Genomic DNA, 24,841 nt, shown 5'->3' on the forward strand with positions numbered 1-24,841 from the left:
TATTTATTCTCCCCATAGTCCTTTCAACTCTGCCTGGGTTCTGCTACTCAGAGTCATAGAGCAATACAGAACTGGTACAGGCCCTTCTGCCAAACCAGTTCATGCCGACAAACAGTTAGTGCCAATTTCTTGCATTCAGCCCATATCCCTCTAAGCCCCAACTCTGCATTTACCTATTAAGTGCTTCTTCAATAAAACTATTGAACCTGCCTCAACCATTTCCTTTGGAAGCTTGTTTCATACCGTCACCACCCTTTGCATGAAAATGTTGTCCTACAAGTCTCCTTTAAGCCTTTCCTCTCTAAATTTAAGTCTATAACCTGGGGAAAGGACTGCTACCATCCACCTTATCTATAATTCTGTCAGTTCACCCTTCATTCTCCTACATTCCACAGTCTGAAGGCCTGGCCAACCTCTCCATATAACTCAGCTGTCTAGTCCTGGCAACGTCCTTGTAAATCTTTTCTACACTATCTTCAATTTAACTATGACTTTTCTGTAACAGGGTGATTAAAACTGTACACAGTACTTCAAGTGCCTCCTCACTACTGATTTATACAATTGTGAAATAATGTCTCAAGTGCTCTAACCAGTGTTAAAGGCAAACATGTCAAATGCCTTTTTCGCCACCATGTCTACCTGTGATTCTGTTTTCAATGAGCTATGCACTTGTCTGTCTATGTCCCTATGTTTAATTACACTCCTTGCTGCCCTACACCGTTCGTTGTATGTCCTGTGCTGGTTTAACTTTCCAAATTACATCCCTTCACACTTCACTGTTTTGAAAATCCATTTACTACTCCTCAGCCCACCTCCCTAATTGATCAACACCCCTGTAAATGACAAGAGCACTAAGGGAAATTTACAGTAACCAACTAACTCACTATCCCACCAGTGTTTGGGAGGTGGGACGAAAGTGAACAGTGAGAGGAAGCGGACGTAATCACAGGGCAAATGAGCAAAACTCCACACAGACGGCACCTGAGGTCACATGGAATTTGAGTTGCTGTAACAGCTCTGCTAGCTGGCAATCATGCCTCGAAAGACGCTCAGATGGTACCCAGTTCAGATGAATGAGCGTGGCTTGATGAGGAAAAAGTTCTGACAGTGGTAACTGTCAGACCATCAGCTCCTGATTTACAACAGGCATGCATAAGGTCCTGCTAATGACATTAAGGTCCATCTCCTTTATTGACGTTACCCAGCAGATGGGTGGAGGGTTATCCCTCATTCCTTGCCTCTCCCTGGTGTTCCATACTGTGTTTTCCAAGAATTGATGTTGCAGGAACTGGATTGATAAGTGAATAAATGGCAGGGTGGATGGATTCAAGATGGTTTATTGTCATTTCCTGTGCGCAAGTGTGAAGGAGAATGAAATAAATGTTACTCCAGGTCCAAATGCAGCACAAAAAGCACAAAAGAGAAAGAACACAATAATAATATGAAAAAAAAACAACCAATATAAACACGGGAAAGTCTACAGATGCTGGAAATCCAATGCAAGACATACAAAATGCTGGAGGAACTCGGCAGGTCAGGCAGAATCTATGGAAACAAATAGATAGTCGGCATTTCGTGCCAAGTCCCTTCTTCAGGACTGAGAAGGAAGGGGGAAGATGCCAGAATAGATAAGGTTGGGGGAGAAGAAGAAAGTTGGCTGGAAAGTGATAAGTAAATACAAATATACAAATATAAATGCTTATATACATAGATTGATTGTACGTCCATAAACTAATGCTAGTCTGTACATCAGGTGACTGACAGAAAATAATACAACAGTGGTGGGGTAGTGGGTGACGTGTTGATCAGCCTTACAGATTGAGGAGAGTCGCTTTTCTTGAGTCTGATTGTCCCGATGAGGTTGCTACTCTTCCTGATGGGAGTGGGACAAACAGTCCGTGAGCAGGGTGGATGGATAAATGTATTGGTAGATGAGGAATATTTGTTGAAGGTGACTGTAAGACAGAATAAACTCTTCTAGGGCTTCCAGCCGGACACAGGTGTTGATTATAACCAACGTTTTGGTGCATCATCCTGAAGGAGCTGGCAGAGTTTGGCATCAAAATGTCAGTGATAATCAATGCTTGTACCCGGCTGGAAGCCCGAGAAGAGTTTACATGCCATATACGCCAGGAAAACACTAGATCCTTTTTGTAAGACGGAACTTTGCTGTTTTACAAATACAATTTTGAATGTTGCATTGGATGGCAAAAAAGGGAGGTAAACAGAAAGGTACGATGGTTTGAAATAACTAGATTAACAGGCACATAAGAATGAGGGTGAAGGTGATTCTATGCTCATTTTTCTGACCTATTGAGGTGATTAAACTGCCTGTGCTATTGGATATCATTGCCGACCTCTGCATTATTTGGAAAAGATTTTTTCTTGGCATTTATAGACCCCGGCAATGACATGTGGTGATGTTTCAGTGACTCGGGCCCAGTTATGCATCTGTTTTCTGGTTCTTCGCCCTTTCATGAAGTTCAGGTGTCTGTGGAATCCATTGTTTTTGACAGGGTTTTAAGTGGCGGAACTGGAACTGAATGCCATGTGTCACCACTGCTGCTCAGCCATTTGTTTGCAAATAAAGGAGGAGATGATATTTAAGTGGAGTGTCTGAGCCATTGTGACTTCTGACAACCTCCTTCCAAAAACATTGGATTCACTGTTCACTAGCCAGCTCCAGCCGTCCCAAGCCAGAAAAGCAAATGTGTCCCTTTGTGTGTACTGAGTCAGGGCAAAAGATCATTGGCTAACTGAGCAATGGGATGCCAGTGCCTTACTTTTAAATCCCTTCAATATTAGCTGCTCCTATTTCAGATATAATGGTAGCTCATATGCCTATGATGAAAAAAATTCTCCAAAATGCACAATATTCTGTAATCTGGTTTTGTCCTCCAAGTCAATGCTAACTTCAGTACAAAATAAACCATAATAAAAAGAGAAGATACGGAGAAACTCTGTGATATATGCAGAAAGAGGAACAGTGAATGTATCGACTGCAGATGTGAATCATTGACTGTTTCTTTTTCCACATATGCTGCTAAACCTGCTGAGTATTTCCTGTATTATCTGCTTTTATTCCTGATTTCAAGCACCTGCAGCATTTAATTTTATTTCCGTTTATTCTAGTTTTATTGTTAAAGTGTTCTACAGATTTAACTACTATTAGCTTAGAGGAAGAAACTACACTCAGAGACATACATGGAACGAATACATCAGCATCTCTGATATTAGTGGCACATATCTTCTACATGAAAGCCCAAAAGGCTGCAGACCGAAGTTGACAAGTCCAAAGGTAGAGGTCTGAAAGTCAAATCTTTCATTCCGGTCCAGAGACTATGGATTGGAGGCCCAGTGGCTGAGAGTCTGGGGCTAAGGACTGGAGGCCCATAGGTGTGTGTGTGTGTGTGTGTGTGTGTGTGTTGTATTGGGAAGTTGGAGTTGGCGGGTGGGAAATTGGAAAGGGGGCTTGGTTTTCTCTTGTTGTCTTGTGTTGCTCTGTTGCTGTTGTTCTGCATTGTGTGTTGTGTTGAACATTGTGGGCATGCTAGGTTGGCATCAGAATGTGTGATGGTACCTGCAGGCTGCCCTCAGCACATCCTTGGGTGCATTAGTTATTAATGCAACAATACGTTTCATTGCATGTTTCAATGCTCATGTGCTGAATACGTTTGAATCTAGTGTTTGCCTCCACTACTAATCAGGTTTTAGACATGTCTAAATGCAGGAATACTAGCTGATCTTCAATGATTTCCTCATTCTAGTCTATCATTGGACTCAACATTGAGTCCATTAGTGTAGTGTGATCCATAGATGACCCAATAGTTATTCCGGAAGTTCTACCCACTGAACTTTTGCAAAGTTAGACCCATTGAGTCCATTAGCCTAGTGCAATCCATAGATGGCCCAGTAGTTATGCTGAACCTCTGGCAAGGTGCTCCTGGTGCAAGTACAGTGATCCTATCTATTTAATTGAAGAGGAAAGGTTATATGAGTGAATGGTAGGTCAAAGGTACTCTATATCTTAAATGAGTTGAAAAGCCTACAAAAAGTGATGGATACTATTATCTATTTAATAATTCAGTACTTTCTGAGTGATATTACATATATTATTTGATTAAGCATTCTTTGTTTGTTTAAATAATTAATTCTGTGTTATTTGTAAAAATACCTGAATAGCAGATGTCATTATGGGATGTGCTCTGTCATCTACATGGAGAGGACATTAATGGACTGACAGACTACATGACAGGGTACATCAACTTCTGTGTAGATAATACTGTACACTGTATTAGTGTACAACTGGGGCTGTATTAGTCTACAACCAGGATTGTATTAGTCTACAACTAGGACTGTACACTCTTTCCCAAACAATAAGCCTTGGGTCACCAAAGACATCAAAGCCATACCAAACAGGAAGAAGAGGGCATTCAGAGATGGAAATAGGGAGGGGATGAGGCTGGTTCAGAAGGGACTGAGGGAGAAGATTGCCTAGGGCAAGGATTGCTACAGGAGGATGCTGGAGAGGAAACTGCAGCAGAACAACACAAAGGATGTGTGGAGTGGTATGAAAACAATCGCTGTACAAAAAGACCAGAGAGCAGATGATTGAAGGGCACTTGGACAGACCCAACAAGTTAAACTGCTTTTTCAACAGGTTTGATGAGGAGGCTTTTGTTCACCGCTTTACAACCCCTCTGCTCTAGCTCCTCTGCTCTTATCCCTCACTCTCTGTCGCTCTCCAAGGGCACCGGATAGCCAACGACCACAGACACACGGACTGTCACTGCTCAGCAGGTGAGGGGAGAGCTCATCAGGCTTCACCCAGGCAAGGCTGTGGGACTGGACGCATCAGCCCAAGATGTGTGCTACTCAGCTGGGTGCAGTCTTTCAATACATCTTTAAACTGAGCCTGAGCCTGGAGAGGTCCCTGTGTTGTGGAGTACATCCTGCCTAGGTTCAGTACCCAAGAAGACATGTCCCACCACTTCCTATGACCACAGTCCAGTGGCACTGACCTCACTTTTTATGAAATCATTAGAAAGACTGGTCCTGATACACCTTCAGACCACTGTAAATCCATCACTGGACCCCGCAGTTTGCTTACCAACCACATATTGGAGTCAAGGACGCTATTATCTTCCTGCTTCAGTGGGCTCACTCCCATCTGGATGAGCTAGACAGTACTATCAGAGTCATTTTCTTTGACTTCTCCAGTGCTTTTAATACCATACGACCTGCTTTACTAGGGAGTAAGCTCACGGAGATGCAGGTGGATATTCCACTAGTGTCCTGGATTACAGACTACCTATCCAGACGGCCACAGTATGTGAGACTGCAGAACTGGTTATCAGATTCTGTGGTTTTCAGTGCAGGAGCACCTCAGGGGACTGTCCTGCCCCCCTTCCTGTTCACCTGGGACTTCAGATACAACTCACAGACCTACCACCTGCAGAGGTTTTCGGGCAACTTGGCAGCTGTGAGCTGTATCGGCCAGGGACTAGAGGCTGAGTACAGAAGAGTGGTGGACAACTTTATTGAGTGCTGTGGGCTGAATCACCTGCAGTTCAACATCACTAAGTCAAAGGCGTTGGTAGTGGACTTCATGAAGGTGAAAACACCCTGCATTCCCATCTCCCATCAAAGGAATAGATGTCGAAATCGTCCAGGACTACAAATACCTGGGGACTCACCTGGACAATAAACTGAACTGGGCTAAAGTACAGAGGCTCTGTACAAGAAGGGACAGAGCTGACTACTTCCTGAGGAGGATCCGGTGATTCAACGTCTGCAGAACTATGCTGCAGATGTTCTACGACTTAGTGGTGGCCAGCATTCTATTCTACACTGTAGTCTGTGGGACAACAGGGTGAGAGCAGCTGACACCAAGAAGATCGATAAGCTCCTCAGGAAGGCTGGTTCTGCTCTGGGGGTGGAACTGGATTCCCTGGTGGTTGTGTCTGAGAGGATGATGCTGCAGAAGCTACGGAGCATTATGGACAATCCCTCTCAACCACTCCATGGCATTGTGCTCGTCCATTGTCAACATCGATGAGGACCTCGACACCATTATGATGGAGTCGAGACTAACACGTGATTTGGATTTAAGTAAGGGAGAGTTGCGCAGTGTCTGCCTCACTATCTCTTCCCAATTCCCATCTGGATCCAGTGGCAAGACAAGAGTTGAGACGGCTGGAGATGGGACTAGGCGCAGTGGATAACCAGGATGTCTTCTGTGTCTTGTCCTGTTCTACGTGTTCCATGACGCTTGCAGAAACTGCCTTCTTGACTGTTGGACCTTCCATTGGTCTCGTACGTTCAGTCCGCCGGAGTCTGTCTTCTCATGCTGAGATAGACAACTCCCTATCTCACCGAGGGTTTGAGACCCGTCGGCTACCCTCACCTGGTTTGGCCGGCTTGTCAAAGCCGTTGCCCAGGGTGTGGCCGCTGTCACATGCAAACAGCTACGGGGAGCCACAGGTGAGAGCTGAGTGCCAGGTGGGGACCAAAGGTGGACTAACCTTTGAAAAGGACGTGACATGTTCCCCCACCAGAGGTGCTACCCCTCCCTGACACCTCAAACACCCCATGACATACTGGACAAACACAGGAACACCTTTAGTAATAGACTGATTCCACCAAGGTGCACCACTGAACGTCACAGCAGATCCTCTCTCCCTGTGGCTATATGACTGCACAACTCCTCCTCCTTAAGTATATAAGTATACGGTTTCATTGCACATGTGTATTTTACACTATTACTGTTTAATGTACATTTTGTATTCTTTTTCATACCTCAGTGCTTATATTTTGCATTTCAAAGTATATATTCTGACTGAGCAACCTTACAACAATAATTTCCTTCGAGATAAATAAAGTTTTATCTTATCTTATCATATTACACCACCATGTCATAAATGTATGTCTCATTAAAAGTAAAAATGAACAATACACATTTCCTGGTCTCCTCGTGTTTTTCTTGTGGTGAGGAGGAAGCTTTAAATGAACCCGAGACAGCTATTCACGTGTTGGAGTGCAGCAAGACGTTTGAGTTTAAAAAAAGGCAAAACGTGGACAAGTTCATGGGTTCATAAACAGTGAGTACCAGGTAGTAGTAGTAATAATAATAATAATAATAATAATAATAATAAAGAATGAAAAAATGGCTGGCTACATCGGAAAGATAGACGTGTTTGTTTGCACAAGAGATAACTGGAATATGTATACTCTGCAAATTGAGCAGTATTTTAAAGAAAATGGAAAAACCAATGACAAACAAGTGCCAGTTTTGCTGATTGCTATTGGTGGAAGAGCATACAGTTTGCTTAGAAGTTTGACTGCTCCAACCAAACTAGCTGAAATGAGTTTTGCTGTTATCATGAAAGTAATGCAGGAACACTTAGAACTGAAACCATTGTTAATTACAGAGCACTTTAGGTTTCATAAGTGGAATCAAAAGGAAGGAGAGTACATTTTACTGTATGTTCCTGAATTGAAGGTGAAGGAATTCTTTCCAAGGACCAGTGAAACCCATGGGCAACACCAGTGGTCCAAGTAGCCACAAAGGATGTTCTGTTAGAATCTGGGGTGATTTAAAGTTCACCATTAACCCAATACTGCAAGAAAATTAATGCCTTCTACCCAGGATAGAGGATTTCTTTGCAAACCTTTCTAGAGGAAAACACTTAAGCAGAGTGCACGTAGCTGAGGCCTGCATACAGATGGAGGTGGAAGAAGAGTCCAAAGGGTTTCTCACCATAAGCACTCACCGAGGGCTTTATCACTATGATATGCTTGTACCTGGAGTAGCAGCTGCATGTGCACTGCGGCAAAAAGGTATGATCCAGGTTGACAAAACTGGAAGTGCGAGTTAGCCAGTTGTCAAAGCATTGCTTTTGGCCATGGCTTGTGATAAACTTCTGGAAGGCCCAACACAACACCCATTCTCACAAATCATGTGGGAACTGGCTCCTTTCGAGAATCTTGTGCAGGGGCCCAGCCAACACTACTCTCATCCTTTGTGCAGGGGGAGTGTGGAAGCTTCCAGTGAGCTCAGGCGAGACCTGTATAGTACAAGATCCAGACCATTACTTTAAAGATAGACTTCACACAAAGCAAAATCTGTGTTCCAAGAAATTTCACAAGTTTCAGAATGTATCAATCTGATTTTAGTTAAGTTATCAAGTACTTTAGTTAGCAGTGACTGTAACTTCAAAACATTAAACTAATTCAAAGGAAGACATGGGAGTCTGGGAATGCGGGTCTAACTTCGAGTTTACTTTAAGCAAGGCATGCCTGCATCATATAGTAGTGTGATGACACATGCAACAATGGTAACCCAATTTGTTTGTCCAGGCTGGTTTCTCTATTAGTTTGCAAGTATATGAATATTTATTGCATTGACAAACATAAAGAGGCTACTAAATGAAGTGTGTTGTGTGTTAGTTTTATGATTAAAATGCAAAATTGTCATAAAGCGGTGGCTGGAGATGGACCCAAGTGCAAGACACAGACACTGAAGTACTAGGGACAGGACTAGGATACAGGACGATGGCAAGGACATGGACAGGAAAACCAGGAACCTGGAACAGGACCGAACAAGAGCGCTAGGAGCCCGGACTTGGACTCCGAGCCAGAGACTGGACAAGGACCCATTACCTGGGTCTTGCCTCTGGCTCGGACCCCAGAATTAGGCAAGGACGAGGCTTGGCAGGCAGGCCAGATGAGGCTGGAGTCTTCAGGCTTGAGGCTAGAGACTAGAGGCAAGGCTTGGCAGGAGGCAGGAGGCTGGAGTCTTCAGGCTTGAGGCTAGAAGCTAGAGACTTGGCTTGGCTTGGCAAGAGGCTAGAGACTTGGCTTGGCTTGGCAGGAGGCTGGATTCTTCAGGCTTGAGGCTAGGCAGGAGGCTGGAGTCTTCAGGATTGAGGCTAGGCCGGAGGCTGGAGTCTTTAGGCTTGAGACTAGAAGCTAGAGACTTGGCTTGGCTTGGCAAGAGGCTAGAGGCTAGAGACTTGGCTTGGCTTGGCAAGAGGCTAAAGACTTGGTTTGGCTTGGCAGGATGCTGGATTCTTCAGGCTTGAGGCTAGGCAGGAGGCTGGAGTCTTCAGGCTTGAGGCTAGGCTGGAGGCTGGAGTCTTCAGGCTTGAGACTAGGCAGGAGGCTGGAGTCTTCAGGCTAGAGGCTAGGCAGGAGGCTGGAGTCTTCAGGCTTGAGGCTAGGCAGGAGGCTGGAGTCTTCAAGCTAGAGGCTTGAGGCTAGGCAGGAGGCTGGAGTCTTCAAGCTAGAGGCTTGAGGCTAGGCAGGAGGCTGGAGTCTTCAGGCTTGAGGCTAGGCAGGAGGATGGAGTCTTCAGGCTAGAGGCTTGAGGCTAGGCAGGAGGCTGGAGTCTTCAGGCGTGAGGTTAGGCAGGAGGCTGGAGTCTTCAGGTGTGAGGCTGAGCAGGCTCCTCCTGGGCAGGGCGCGGTTCACCTGGGCAGGGTGCGGATCACCACCCGACAGAGGCAATGGACAGGAAGGGAGCTAGGTACAAGGTGGCTCCAGGACAAGACTGCAGGCGAGACGAGGCGAGAGTTACCAGCAAGACAAGGCAGGGCTTCAGGCGAGGAAACAGAAGGCAGAGGAAGGGATACAAGGAGTAAGGACAAGAACAATCCAGCAGCCACGCCCTGGTCTCTGAAGGTATTTATGCAGCCAGCCCCAACTAGCATCAGCTGCCTCAATTAACTCAACAAGAACAGAAACAGGGTAGGTAGGAAAACCTGCAGCAAGGGTCGATGGACCAGACCATGAACCAGAATACGGACTTCACAGACTGGACCATGACAAAAATATATTAAGTAAACTCATCAAGGTTCAGTGCAAATTTATTAAAGTACGTATAGGTTAGCATAGATTACCCTGAAATTAGTTTTCTTTCAGGCATTCACAGGGAAGCAAAGAAATAAACAAAATTATTGAAAAGCTACACACAAAGACTGACAAACAATCAATATCCAAAAGACAAACTATGCAAATACCAAGAAAAGGAAAAGAAAAGTGAATAAATAATACAGGCAGCATGGATTGTAGAGTATCTGAAAGTGAGTCCATAGGTTATGGAATCTATTCAGTATTGAGTGAAGTCATCCATGTTGGTTCAGGTGCTGACAGTTGAAGGTTAATAACTGTTCCTTAACCTAATGGTGTAGGGCTTAAGGCTCCTGCACCTCTTTCCTGATGGCAGCAGTGAGAAGTGACAATGGCCTGGATGGTGGGGTTCCTTGATGATGGATGCTGCTTTCTTGTGGCAGTGCTCCTTGCAGATGTGCTCAGTGGTAGGGAGAGTTCTTTAGACTGGACTGTATCTGTTAGGTTTTGTAATTGAAAAACACAACACAATTTTAAAAAACAGTGGGGAGACCGGGAGAATGTTTAAACTTTGTTTTTAATTTTAGCAAGAGGCCTACTTATGACATAGTGGCATAACGATGTATGTCATTCATGTACTTATACATAAAACCTACAATAAACCCAATGAACTCAGCAAAATGGGTCCTTGTTTCTCATTGGTTATTTCATTTGCTTCAAAATATTGTTATGTCAGCTCACTATACATGAGCCAGTTATCCATTGAGCAAACATCTCAATCTTACTGATGTAGCCAGCAATTTCCGTTCTTTTTTATGAATATTGTCACCCAGTACCTACTTTTTATGAACCCATGAATTCTTCTATTTACTGCCTTCATAAAAAAAAACCTCTATCATGTTTTTTTTTAAGTTCAATCATCACGCTGCATTTCAACAGGTTGTAGCCATCTCAGGTTCATTTTAAGAATTCCTCATCACCATTGTTATATTTTGTAACTTCAAAACATTAACCTAATTCAAAGGAAGGCACAGGAGTCTAGGAGTGTGGACTTAACTTCATGTTGACTTTAAGCGAGGTGCACCCATATCATATGGGTGATGATGCATGTAATTCACGTTTTTATTCATAGAAGTCGTAATAAATCCTTTAAATGAACAAGAATGCTTAATTAACCAGTATATATACAAGATTACTCAAGTATTATTGAATTATTAAATACACAATAGTGACATCTTTTTACAAGATTGTAGAAGAAAATAGATCATAGAAAGTAGTAAAACATGCAAGATTGAGTAGATGGAACCAAATTGTATCTTCCAGTACCTGGCCTTGAAATTCAATCTCTTTTGTTGGCTTTGAATTTGCTTTTGTCTGCTTGTTATAAAACTTGCAGATGTATAATCTCTGACTACTTGCAAATGAGTGTGTATCAAACACAAATAAAAATTCATACTCAGGCCTAGAAGTTGCCCCAAGCTGTGTTGTTGCTTAAACAATATTTCATTCTGGATTTTCCTCCTGTTGCTCTTGGAAGTCACATAAAAACATCAATAGTGAGATTCGCAGAACAGTGATTTTTTTTTAATGCATGTTCCTATTGATGTGAATGTGCCCGATTCAGTATGGCATTCTATGTTGATATATTGCAAGCTGATGTAGGGGTTAGTGAATAACTCAGCAAGCAACTTTACAGTCAACTCTCAAATGACTTGAGGAGCCAGGCAAAGGGACATGCGTGACGTTTTTCTTGAAGCCTCATTGAGGAGAAGGATGCTAGTTGGGTGTCAGCCTTTTAAATTCAAGAGTTTTAGAGGAAACAAATGGTTTAGAGGAATTCAAATGGTTTCATTAAGATCCACATGTATCTTTCTAAACTGCAGCGAGTATACTCCCAGAGCCATCAAACACAAATTCCTTAAAAATTCCTTCCATGTTCATTTTTCATTCAGCAGCAAGAGGTATCCACAAACAAATGAGACACTATATGTACATTAAAGGTAACAAAAACTACTTTATTATGATATAAAAAACTACTTAATATCCTCTTCAATAAACTACAGTAGGATAGAACACAAAGAATACTTATGAACCACTCATTGGACTGATGCTTGCAGTGCCAAAAGAAATCCCAGATGTCGAACAAGTGATTCTACTGTTCTCTCCTTCTCTCTCTCATTTTGTAGCCTAGGGAAAATACACGCACAGGACAACAAATACTTCTATGGGCCTTTAATTCCTTTATCTGTTTTACCACGGGAGTGACTGACCTGTTCTTCATCACTACCATAAAATATTTTGTATATTGTACTTCTGTCCTGGTACCAAATTTTGTAGCCTGGGGAAAAACACACACGCAGGAGAACAAATTTTTTGGGGGATTTTAATTCCTTTATCTGTTTTAGATGTTTTAATGCAGAAAGAGGGTATCAAAATAAAAACGACAAAATGAGTTGACCAAAGTGAAGCACCTTCAATTACTCCAAAAAACTGAGGTTTGGTAAAAATACTGAAAGGCTTTTATTCGCTGTACAATACGACCTCCACAGTGAGTGTCTGCCCCCGGACTGAGGGGGAGGAGCAAGGCGAACACCTTTATACAGGACTCTGTGGGAGGAGCCACAGGGGCAGTCAGCAGAGGTGTGTGTCCAGACAGGTAACCGAGTTACAACATATATACATGGTTTACCACATTCACTCCTTTTTTTAAAAAGAGTCCCGCGGGGTGAAGTGACTGACAATATTTACAAGAAGTATATTTACAGGTTAAGTCTATCAGGCGGTCGAGTCCGTCGCTGTGATCTACGTAGCACCGGCGATGGTGGTTGTGTTGGCTCCGGCCTGACTTCAGGTGCCAGCACGTTAGGCATCGGTAATCCCTCGTACGTGTGCGTCGCACCCGGTATGGGAGTGTCGTGTGGTGTCTGTATAGGGTTTGGGGTGCACGGTGTCTCGTAGGTACATACATTGGTGGGTACGGGGTCAATAGTCACCACGGAGTGTTCAGGGTGGGGGCCTGGAGCTCCTGCGGGCGCCAGGTCGTGGATGGAGACCGTGTCCTCCCGCCCATCAGGTAAAACCACGTAGGCATACTGGGGGTTCGCATGAAGTAAGTGAACACTCTCGAATATCGGGGGGTATTTATTGCTCCTCGCATGTTTCCGGAGCAGCACTGGCCCCGGGGACATCAGCCAAGATGGTAGGGTGGTTCCAGTGGTCGATTTTCTGGGAAAAGAAAAGAGCCGCTCATGAGGGGTGGCATTGGTGGCTGTGCATAACAGGGAGCGGATGGAGTGGAGTGCCTCGGGAAGGACCTCATGCCAGCGGGAGACCGGCAGTCCCTTTGACCTGAGGGCTAAGAGTGTGGCTTTCCACACTGTGCCATTCTCCTCCTCTACCTGTCCATTCCCCCGGGGATTATAGCTCGTGGTCCTACTGGTTGCAATCCCCCTAGCCAGTAGATATTGGCACAGCTCGTCACTCATAAACGAGGACCCTCTGTCACTGTGGATATAGCATGGGTATCCGAACAGAGTGAAGAGCTTGCACAGGGCTTTTATAACTGACGTGGTAGTGGTGTCGGGGCAGGGGATGGCGAAGGGGAACCACGAGTACTCGTCAATTACGTTAAGAAAGTACACATTGTGGTCGGTGGAGGGAAGGGGGCCCTTAAAGTCAACACTCAGTCGCTCAAAGGGGCGGGTGGCCTTGATGAGTGGTGCCTTTTCGGGTCGGTAGAAGTGCGGTTTGCACTCTGCGCAGACTTGGCAGTCCCTGGTCATCATCCTGATCTCCTCAAGGGAGTAAGGCAGGTTCCGGGCTTTCACGAAGTGGAAAAGCCGGGTGACTCCCGGGTGGCAAAGGTCTACATGTAGGGCGTATAACTGGTCGATCTGCGCGCTGGCGCGCATTTCCCGGGATAGGACATCGGAGGGCTCGTTGAGCTTCCCAGGCCTGTACATGATATCATTGTTGTAGGTGGAGAGTTCGATTCTCCACCTCAGAATTTTATCATTTTTGATTTTGCTCCGCTGCTGATTATTAAACATGAACGCAACTGAGCGCTGGTCAGTTAGCAGGGTGAACCTTTTGCCGGCAAGATAGTGCCTCCAGTGCCTTATAGCTTCCACTATGGCCTGGGCCTCTTTCTCTACTGCAGAGTGCCGAATTTCAGGGCCTTGAAGGGTACGGGAGAAGAACGCCACTGGTCTTCCTGCCTGGTTGAGGGTAGCAGCCAGCGCAAAGTCGGAGGCGTCACTCTCTACTTGGAAGGGAATGGCCTCATCCGCCGCCTGCATTGCTGCTTTGGCAATGTCCCCTTTTATGTGGTTGAAGGCCACGCGGGCCTCGGCAGAGAGGGGGAATGTGGTGGACTTGACCAGGGGGCGGGCCTTGTCTGCATAGTTAGAGACCCATTGGGCGTAATATGAAAAGAAGCCCAGGCACCTTTTGAGGGCTCTGAGGGTATTGGGAAGAGGGAGTTCCAACAGGGGGCACATACGGTCGGGGTCAGAGCCAATGACTCCATTCTCCACGACACACCCAAGGATAGCAAGTCGGGTGGCCCCAAATACACACTTGTCCTTGTTATAGGTGACTTTGAAAGATTTGGCCGCTTGGAGAAATTTTTGGAGGTTGTTGTCATGATCCTGCTGGTCGTGACCGCAGATGGTCATGTTATCCAGATATGGGAACGTGGCCTTCAGTTGGCACTGGTCCACCATCCGGTCCATTGCCCTCTGGAAGACAGATACACCATTCGTAACACCAAAGGGGACGCGCAGGAATTGATAAAGCCTGCCGTCCGCCTTGAAGGCAGTGTAAGGGCGGTCCTCCCGGCGGATGAGGAGCTGGTGATAAGTGGATTTTAGGTCTATGGTCGAGTACACCTTGTACTGTGCTATCTGATTGACCATATCCGCGATGCGGGGTAGAGGGTACGCGTCGAGCTGCGTGAACCTATTGATGGTCTGGCTATAGTCCACGACCATCTATTCTTCTCCCTGTTCCGAACAACGACCACCTGCGCCCTCCAAGGACTTCTGCTTGCTTCAATGATCCCCTCCCTAAGCAGCCAGTGCACCTCCGACTTAATGAAAGCTCTGTCCCCCGCGCTGTACCTCCTGCTTTTAGTTGCCACGGGTTTACAGTCGGGGGTCAGGTTGGTGAACAGCGGTGGGAGAGGGATCCTGAGGGTGGAGAGGCCGCAAGTGGTGTCGGTAGTGTGGCAGTTGGCATGATGTTGGGTGGGATACGCGGGTCGGTGTGGGTGTGTGGTCAGTAGCGGGGTACATGACATATCTCTACAAAACAGGGGATTTATGACAGTAATTGGCGGGAGGGGCCCATCATACTCCATTGTCACGCTTTTCAGGTGGCTCTGGAAGTCCAACCCCAACAACACAGGGGCACACAGTTGAGGCAAGACCAGTAACGTAAAGTCCCGATATTCTGTGCCCTGCACCACTAGTGTCGCTACAGAACCCCCCCGGATGTCTGTTGTATGTGACCTGGAGGCCATGGTGACCCTCCGACTTACCGGCCGTATCATGAGTCCACAATGCTGCACCGTGGATAAAACTCTCCATGCTGCCCATGTCAAACAGGCAGCTTGTCCTGTGCCCCTCCACCAGGATGTCCATCATTGACCTTGCGAGCTGGTGGGGAGCGCTTTGGTCGAGGATCACGGAAGCCAGGGTGGGGTCGCTGTCTTGGTCCGGCGTCATGGGATGCCCCATGAGCACCCATTGGTCGTAGGCGGTGGGAGGTGGTGCCGACCAAGATGGCCGCCCCCATGTCTCGCACGTGGTGGTGGCGTGCAGGGAAGATGGCGGCAGGCAAGATGGCGACCCCCACGTCTCGCACGTGGTGGCAGTGTGCAGGGAAGATGGCGGCCCCATGTCTCACACGTGGTGGTGGCGTGCAGGGAAGATGGCGGCAGGCAAGATGGCGACCCCCACGTCTCACACATGGTGGCAGTGTGCAGGGAAGATGGCGGCAGGGAAGATGGCGGCCCCCATGTCTCGCACGTGGTGGTGGCGTGCAGGGAAGATGGCGGCAGGGAAGATGGCGAACCCCACGTCTCGCACACGGCGCTGCTCGATCCCGCTCGCGGTTTTGACTTACAGACCTTGGAGAAGTGGCCCTTCTTTCCGCAGCTGGAACAGGTAGCTTGTCGAGCCGCGCAGTGTTTCTGAGGGTGCTTCTCCAGTCTGCAGAAGTAGCACTTCGCGGACTCACGACTGGCTGCAGCCGATGTCGATTCGCCGGCGGGTTGCGGGGTCTGCGGTGCCCACGAGGCCATCGGGGGATCGCGTGCCTGGAGAGCCTCGGAGTTATGCAGAGTGGCCTCCAACGTATCAGCCAGCTCGATCGCTGAACTTAGGGTAAGATCGGCTTTTTCCAGCAGCCGCTGGCGCACGTACACTGACCTGGTCCCCATAATGAAGGCGTCTCTCACTAGGAGTTCTGCATGCTGCGCCGCCGTCAGCTCCTGGCAATTGCAGGCTCGCACGAGCGTCTGTAGGGCCCGGACAAACTCAGCACTCGATTCCCCAGACCGTTGTTGCCGTGTCGCTAAGCGATGCCGAGCATAGACGCTGTTTATCGGCCGCAGGTATTGTCTTTTGAGTGCGTTCATCGCGCCGTCGTAGTTCGGCTGGTCTCTGATCAGCGAATAAACCCGTGGACTGGCCCTGGAGAGTAGAACTCTGCGCTTCGCTACGGGGTCGGTCGCTTTAATCTCCTCTAGATACGCTTTGAAGCAGGCCAGCCAGAGTTCGAAAGCGTTTCCAGCGTCAGGCATTTGTGGATCGAGGTCTAATTTGTCTGGTCTCAGGGACCTGTTCCATGTTTTAAAATGTACAGCAAATAAAATTGAAGCACCTTCAATTACTCCAAAAGACTGAGATCTGGTAAAATACTGAAAGACTTTTATTCGCTGTACAATACGACCTCCACAGTGAGTGTCTGCCCCCGGACTGAGGGAGAGGGGCAAGACGAACACCTTTATACAGGACTCTGTGGGAGGAGCCACAGGGGCAGTCAGCAGAGGGGTGTGTCCAGACAGCTAACCGAGTTACAACATATATACATGGTTTACCACACAAAGGCAGTTCCCGCTGTTACAATCTCAGTTTAATTTCGGACCACACCCTTGTTACGCATGCAGTATGAAAATAACTAAAATAAAACATACAAGATCAATACGGTAGTGGCATTTCTTTAAAAAATACAAACAACATTAGAATCCCACCAACCCTGTACCTTATATATATCATGAAAATAGAATAAATACATCTCCTCTTAACTAAGAGATATACTCACATTTGCACACACATGCTTAACTTCCAAACACATATAAACTAGACCTTGAAACAAGTTCTCCACGCTCACACAACGTGAACATAAATTAACACATTCACATTACTCCATTATATTCACATTTGATCATGAAACAATGAAGAAAGAAAAATAAACCTTTACAAGAACTTGTGCAATATATTGCCTTGTAGTTGAATTACTAAAAAGTAATTACTACCTTGTAGGCCGATAAAGAACGTCACCCAATCACACAATCCAGCGCTGATCAATTTACTCGTAAAAATCTAAAGTATCCACATGTAAAGCATATCAAATTACCGATATTCCAGATTTACAAACAAGTATAAATGAATTTATATGGATATTATCAAATATTATTCACTTTTCCTCACCAAACCTGGGAAAAGCACTCAAACACCATTCTCTGTAGAACATTGCAACTCTTTGTTCTACTCCATCCACATAAAATGACGTCACCGTTTTCTCTCAAAGGCACGGGCAGCTATTTTAGCATTATCAAGGTGAATATATGTGTCCTTTAACAATTAAAAAGTGATACTCAACGGTCACCTAATTACACTCACTCTCGCTCTCTGTCACCCTCCCCCTCTCACATTCTCTCTCACTCCCTCCCTCTCTCTCTCGCTCTCTCCCTTTGTAACACTGCACCCTATGTCTCATCGTGACTTCAGTGAGTGTATACCTGTCCCTTGTTATACCCTTAAATTCCCTTATCCCAGTACTTTTCCAAGGTACCAGGTGGTACCTTCTTATCTCTTATGATCTATTGGTTTAAACAGAATTTAAGTCCTGATGAAGAGTCTCTGTCCAAAATGTCGACTGTTTATTCACCTCAATAGATGCTGCCTTACCTTTTGAGTTCCTCTAGCAATTTGTGTATGTTGCTTAAAAACAGTCACAGCACATTTTACAGTAAAGTACGTTTTCCACGGCTATCAGTTATCCAATTTGTCCCTCAGATTATGCATAGCAGGGCAGGGGACAGGGGACAGGGAAGAAAAATGTCACAGTGCAGTGTAAAACTGACCAATTATTTAAAATTCAGCTGGAACAAGTAGATATAGCAATCCATTTCAGAAGCTATTTTAATATTTACACTTTTGCACATAAAGGAAGAATTGATTATCACTTCAAGAAAATTGAATTCTGTCCTTACAGCTTCTCATACACTCAGTGGCCACTGTGTTAGGTACATCCTGTACCTTATAAAGCGGCCACTGAGTGAATGTTTGTGGTTTTCTGCTTCTGTAGCCCGTCCACTTCAAGGTTCAACATGTTGTGTATTCAGAGGTGCTCTTCTGCACACTGAGGTTGTAATGTGTGGTTGTTTGTGTTAGTGTCACCTTCCTGTCAGCTTGAACCAGTTTGGTCATTCTCCTCTGACCTTTCTCATTAACAAAACTTTTTCTCAAGTGACCAGCGTCCTGAATTCAATGTCAGAATGTATTTTCAGTGGCATCAATGTGCTCCTTTCACCATTTTACCTGAAAAGCTACTTCTTGCCAGGCAGGCAGGTGTCAAGCCACTGAAAACTCCATTACGTGTGTGTGTTGGTCTGTTTACAGCTGGTCACATTTACTGTGATATGCCTGAAAGTCAAAAACACGGCTTACAAGTATAGCAGCAAATGTTTGCCATTGTACTTTTGCCCTTCTACCACTACATTACATTCTAAACTAGAATATCATTTCTAACAGAACCAAAAGGATCAAACCTTATATGTATTCTCTGTCTCTCTCTCTCTCTGTCTCTCTCTCTCTCTCTCTCCACCCCCCCCCCAGCCCCTCCCTCCCTCCTGCTTCTGGCCCTGTGCCACTGTACTGCAGAGCATATCCAGTTGCTGAGGGCAGTACAGCCTGTAATCCTTGAGTTTGCCGAGTTCACATCCAATTGGTTCTGCCTTTGCTCTTGCTTTTCAATTAGTGTAGTGTAACAATTCATTGGGAGTGAAGAGGAAAGGGTCGAGGGCCTAAGGTCTGAGGCCTAACAGAACAGAGACATTATCGAAGGCCAGTTGACTAATTGACAGTCCTAATTTTTCTTAAAGCATCACTTAACTCAGAAGCTGCTACTGAGTGTTGATATTTTAAATAACGGTTGCCAAAATGTTCCAAAATACCAAATATTTTAAAATGCAAATAATTTAAATTTGCCACATCTTTATAATGACTTCATAATTTAATAACAAGCTCAGTGCTTCAATTCACCAATTACCTCATTATGCTGCATGATATTTTGCATATCTAAATAAATGACGGCAAGCTTGCCTTTCCCTGTACTGTCAAAACAGTATAAGAACTAGGAATGAGGGGTGCATGGTTACACTTCAAGCTTCTCTGTTATTCAGTCAGTGAGCTCTGCCACAACTCCATTCCCTGCCCCTTTCTCTTCACCTCTGATTCCTTTAGTGGCCAAAAATCTATCATACTCTGTTTCATATATACCCACCGACATCATTCAAGCCCTCTCATGTGGAGAATCCCAAATACTTTGACTTGTCCGAGTGAAGAAATTTCTTCCTATCATCAACACAAGTAATTCTGAAGATCCTGGAAACTCAAAACAAAATGCAGAAAATGCTGGAGGAACTCAGGAGGTCAGGCAGCATCCATAGAAATGAACCAATAGTCGACATTTTGGGCCAAGACACTTCTTCAGGACTGGAAAGGAAGGGGAAAGACACCAGAATGAAAAAAGTGAGGGGAGGGGAAGGAAGAAAGGAAGATAACTAGAAAGCAATGGGTGAAGCCAGGTGGGTAGGAAAGGTAAAGGGCTGGAGTAGAAGGAATCTGATAGGAGAGGAGAGTGGACCATAGGAGAAAGGAAAGGAGGAGGGGACCCAGGGGAGGTGATAGGCAGGTGAGAAGTGGCAAGAGGCCAGTGAAGGAAATAGAAGAAGAGGGAAGGGGGAGGGAATTATATTTTACCAGAAGAAGAACTCAATATTCATGCCATCTGGTTGGAGGCTACCCAGATGGAATATAAGGTGCTGCTCCTCCATCCAGAGAATGGCCTTGTGGTGACACAAGAGGAGGCCATGGACCGACATCTTGGAATGGGAATTGGAATTAAAAAGTTTGGCCACCAGGAGGTTCCATTTTGGCAGATGGAGCCGAGGTGCAGTCCCCCAATTTACAGTGGGTCTCACCAGTGTAGAGGAGGCCACATCAGGAGCACCAGACACAATAGATAACCTCAGCAGATTCACAAGTGAAGTGTGACTCACCTGGAATGGAGGTGAGGGAGGAGGTGAATGGGCAGGTGTAGCACTTTGGCCACTTGAAGGGATGTGTGCCGAGAGGGAGATTAGTGGGGAGGGACGAATGGACAAAGGAATCATGGAGGGAGCGATTCCTCAGAAAGTGGAGAGAGGGGGGAGAGGTAAAGATGTGTTTGGTGGCAGGATACCATTGGAGATTGCGGGGGCTGTGGAGAATGATGTGTTGGATGTGGAGGCTTATGGGGTGGTGGGTGAGGACCACACAAAATGCTGGAGGAACTTAGCAGGTCAGGTAGCCTCTGTGGAAATCAGAGTCAGAATGCAGTTTAATATCAGCAGCATGTGTCGTGAAGTTCATTAACTTTATGGCAGTAGTACAATGAAGTACACGATAAGTAAATATAGAGAGAAAACTGAATTACGGTAAGTATCTCTATGTTTACTAAATAGTTAAAATAAGTAGTGCAAAAACAATACCAGAAATAAAAAAAAAGTAGTGAGGTAGTGTTCATGGGTTCAATATCCATTTAGAAATCAGAGAGTAGAGGGGAAGAAGCTATTCCTGAATCACTGAGTGAACGCCTTCAGGCTTCTGCACCTCCTTCCCGATGGTAGAAATGAGAAGAGGACATGTCCTGGGTGGTGGGGATCCTTAATGATGGAAGCCACCTTCCTTAGGCACTGCTCCTTGAAGATGTCTTGGATACTACAGCGGCTGGTACCCATGATGAAGCTGACTAACTTTACAAGTTTCTGCAACTTACTTGGATCCTGTGTAGGAACTTCCCACCACCCCCCACTTCTCCAAATACCAGACAGTGATGCAGTCGGTCAGAACGCTGTCCATAGTACATTTGTAGAAGTTTTCAATCGACAAACCAGATCTCCTCGAACTACGAATGAAGTATAGCCACTGGCTTGTCTTTTTCGTAGCTGCATTGATATGTTGCAGTGAACAAACAGTTTTTTGTTTCGGGCTGAGACTCTTCTTCTGAACTGGAAAGGAATGAGGCTCATCATTCCTGATGCCTTATCCTGAGACAACTGACTATCAGTTAGTCTCTGATCAGTGTCATTAAACATGTGATATAGTTAAGTCTATGTGTTGTGCTTTGCTTTCAAAATTCAACCAATTAACTTCAAAGGAATTGATTAGAAGGACAGAGTACAACATGCTAGCTCAGTACCAGGTGCATTTAGGGCCACGGCCTTTTGATAAATCTCTAGGCATACTCTCTTGTGCTTAGTCTCACCAGGCAAAGAATCAGGTGTTTGTTAAGAACGTCCTCCCCTTCAAAAATGACATGCTTTTCACTAAGATCACCTCTCAGCCTTTTAAAATTCATTGGATTTTATCACACGATACTGGATCACTCCACATAAAATAATTCTTCCACTTTGGGAGTCATTCAGACAACACCTTGTTGCATTTGTGCCCAGATGGGGATATTAAAACTGCACACCGTATTCTTGGTGTGCTCTCAGCAAAGCACTATATACTTCATTGCTCTTCCACGCCAACCTCTTCCAACAAAATGTAATATAATGTGCTGAATAATTGCTGTGCATACCATTTCATGTTGACAGTGTGATTTAATCATGGTACAACTATTGTATGAAAGTTAAAGCCTTTATGAAAAGAAGAAGACAATTAGACTTCATAGTGACATGTTTAGTGTCTATTTCTTGATATCCTCATCAATTGAGATAAGGGTTTGGCTAAGGCATTGGTTAGACCGCACAGTGTATTGTGAGCAGTTTTAGGCTCCTTTTCTAAGAAAGAGTGTGCTGGCATTGGTGAGGATCCAGAGGAGATTCACGAGAATGAACGGGTTAACGAATGAAGGCTCTGGACCTGTACTCACTGGAGTCTAGATGAATGAGGGGATCTCATTGAAAAGCCAAAATACAGTGGACATGGAGTGGATGTTTCCAGTTGGGGGGAAGTGTAGGGCAGAGGGTACAGCCACAGAATAGAAGGATGTGCCTTTAGAACAGAGATGAGGAGGAATTTCTTCAGACAGAGAATCTGTGGAATTCACTGCCACAGACATCTCTGGAGGCCAAGTGAAGCTTGATGGGATCTTGATTGGTAAGGACATCAAAGGTTACAAGGAGAAGGCAGGAGGATGGGGGTGAGAGGGATAATAAATCAGCCATGATAGAATGACAGAGCAGATTCACTGGGCCAAATAACATAATTCTGCTCCTACGTCTTATCAATTAATTTTGTGACCTTGTTACTTTGCATATGTTACTGAATCTCCAGGAGCTTCACAAAAATGAAGCCATTCTGTGTGGTGTTGAGGTACCCTAAGTTAGGATGATTCTATCTTCAAGCTGTGCCTTACTTGCTGATTTCAGCCAGCATTAGTTGCTATGATGTCTTCAGTATCCTGGGGCAAAATAATGAGCAGTTTCCTGCTTCTGACTGCTTTTCTCTTATCCAGTTGCTGTGAAATGAATGTTTGTGAATATCAGGAATTGCTGTTTTCCAGCTGATTTGCGATGGTCTCTCGTTCAAATGGCTATAGAATGCCTCATCAGAGTCTCCAATGGGCAAACCCTTAACAGACACATTTGTCTAGAAATTCAGACCTTGGTTGCTAGAGTTCATACAGTAGACCACGGTGTGAAGCTCTGCCTCCGAAACTCATTCCATCAACTTCAATGACATTAGTTCAAGTAGCAACAGATGATCTGCTGACACACTATATGGAGTTTTTCATCATTTGAGTTCCCAGACATACAACTTACTTTCCTGATGTTGCTTATCAGCAACAGATTCAGCCTCTCTTCCAAAGTAACATTATATTTTTCATTGAGATCACTTCTTAATCTCCTTTACTCCAAATAATGTTAAAATGCAAAGTAATATGATTTTCATTTCTAGAGGAATCTAATAATTCTTCATTGCATTTGCTGTAAGGAAAAAGGCAGTCTGTCAGGCTAATTTATCATAGCTAAGTAGAATCCTTTCTTTATTCATTGAGTACACAAGGGAACGTCCAGTGACGGTTGTAATAGTGACCAAGACAGGGTATTTTTGGCTGATTTTATCCTCCAAAGAAACCCACTGTCACGGTGCGTGCTTGCAGGACTGGAACCAAGTGTTGTGGAGGACCAGCAGACTGTCTGTCACGGTGCGTGCTTGCAGGACTGGAACCAAGTGTTGTGGAGGACCAGCAGACTGTCTGTCACGGTGCGTGCTTGCAGGACTGGAACCAAGTGTTGTGGAGGACCAGCAGACTGTCTGTCACGGTGCGTGCTTGCAGGACTGGAACCAAGTGTTGTGGAGGACCAGCAGACTGTCTGTCACGGTGCGTGCTTGCAGGACTGGAACCAAGTGTTGTGGAGGACCAGCAGACTGTCTGTCACGGTGCGTGCTTGCAGGACTGGAACCAAGTGTTGTGGAGGACCAGCAGACTGTCTGTCACGGTGCGTGCTTGCAGGACTGGAACCAAGTGTTGTGGAGGACCAGCAGACTGTCTGTCACGGTGCGTGCTTGCAGGACTGGAACCAAGTGTTGTGGAGGACCAGCAGACTGTCTGTCACGGTGCGTGCTTGCAGGACTGGAACCAAGTGTTGTGGAGGACCAGCAGACTGTCTGTCACGGTGCGTGCTTGCAGGACTGGAACCAAGTGTTGTGGAGGACCAGCAGACTGTCTGTCACGGTGCGTGCTTGCAGGACTGGAACCAAGTGTTGTGGAGGACCAGCAGACTGTCTGTCACGGTGCGTGCTTGCAGGACTGGAACCAAGTGTTGTGGAGGACCAGCAGACTGTCTGTCACGGTGCGTGCTTGCAGGACTGGAACCAAGTGTTGTGGAGGACCAGCAGACTGTCTGTCACGGTGCGTGCTTGCAGGACTGGATCCAAGTGTTGTGGAGGACCAGCAGGCTGTCTGTCACGGTGCGTGCTTGCAGGACTGGAACCAAGTGTTGTGGAGGACCAGCAGGCTGTCTGTCACGGTGCGTGCTTGCAGGACTGGAACCAAGTGTTGTGGAGGACCAGCAGGCTGTCTGTCACGGTGCGTGCTTGCAGGACTGGATCCAAGTGTTGTGGAGGACCAGCAGGCTGTCTGTCACGGTGCGTGCTTGCAGGACTGGAACCAAGTGTTGTGGAGGACCAGCAGACTGTCTGTCACGGTGCGTGCTTGCAGGACTGGAACCAAGTGTTGTGGAGGACCAGCAGACTGTCTGTCACGGTGCGTGCTTGCAGGACTGGAACCAAGTGTTGTGGAGGACCAGCAGACTGTCTGTCACGGTGCGTGCTTGCAGGACTGGAACCAAGTGTTGTGGAGGACCAGCAGACTGTCTGTCACGGTGCGTGCTTGCAGGACTGGAACCAAGTGTTGTGGAGGACCAGCAGACTGTCTGTCACGGTGCGTGCTTGCAGGACTGGAACCAAGTGTTGTGGAGGACCAGCAG

At 45.8% G+C, this 24,841-nt stretch overlaps 1 protein-coding gene across 2 annotated transcripts in view; it reads left to right on the plus strand.

Annotated features, from left to right (window-relative positions):
• The window catches only part of neto1l (neuropilin (NRP) and tolloid (TLL)-like 1, like), a 303,103-nt gene that overhangs the window by 110,152 nt on the left and 168,110 nt on the right, over nucleotides 1-24,841 (plus strand). The gene's annotated exons all lie outside the window — the stretch shown is intronic.

Source organism: Mobula hypostoma, chromosome 1 (assembly GCF_963921235.1).
Source record: "Mobula hypostoma chromosome 1, sMobHyp1.1, whole genome shotgun sequence".
NCBI classification, from domain to species: Eukaryota; Metazoa; Chordata; class Chondrichthyes; order Myliobatiformes; family Myliobatidae; genus Mobula; species Mobula hypostoma.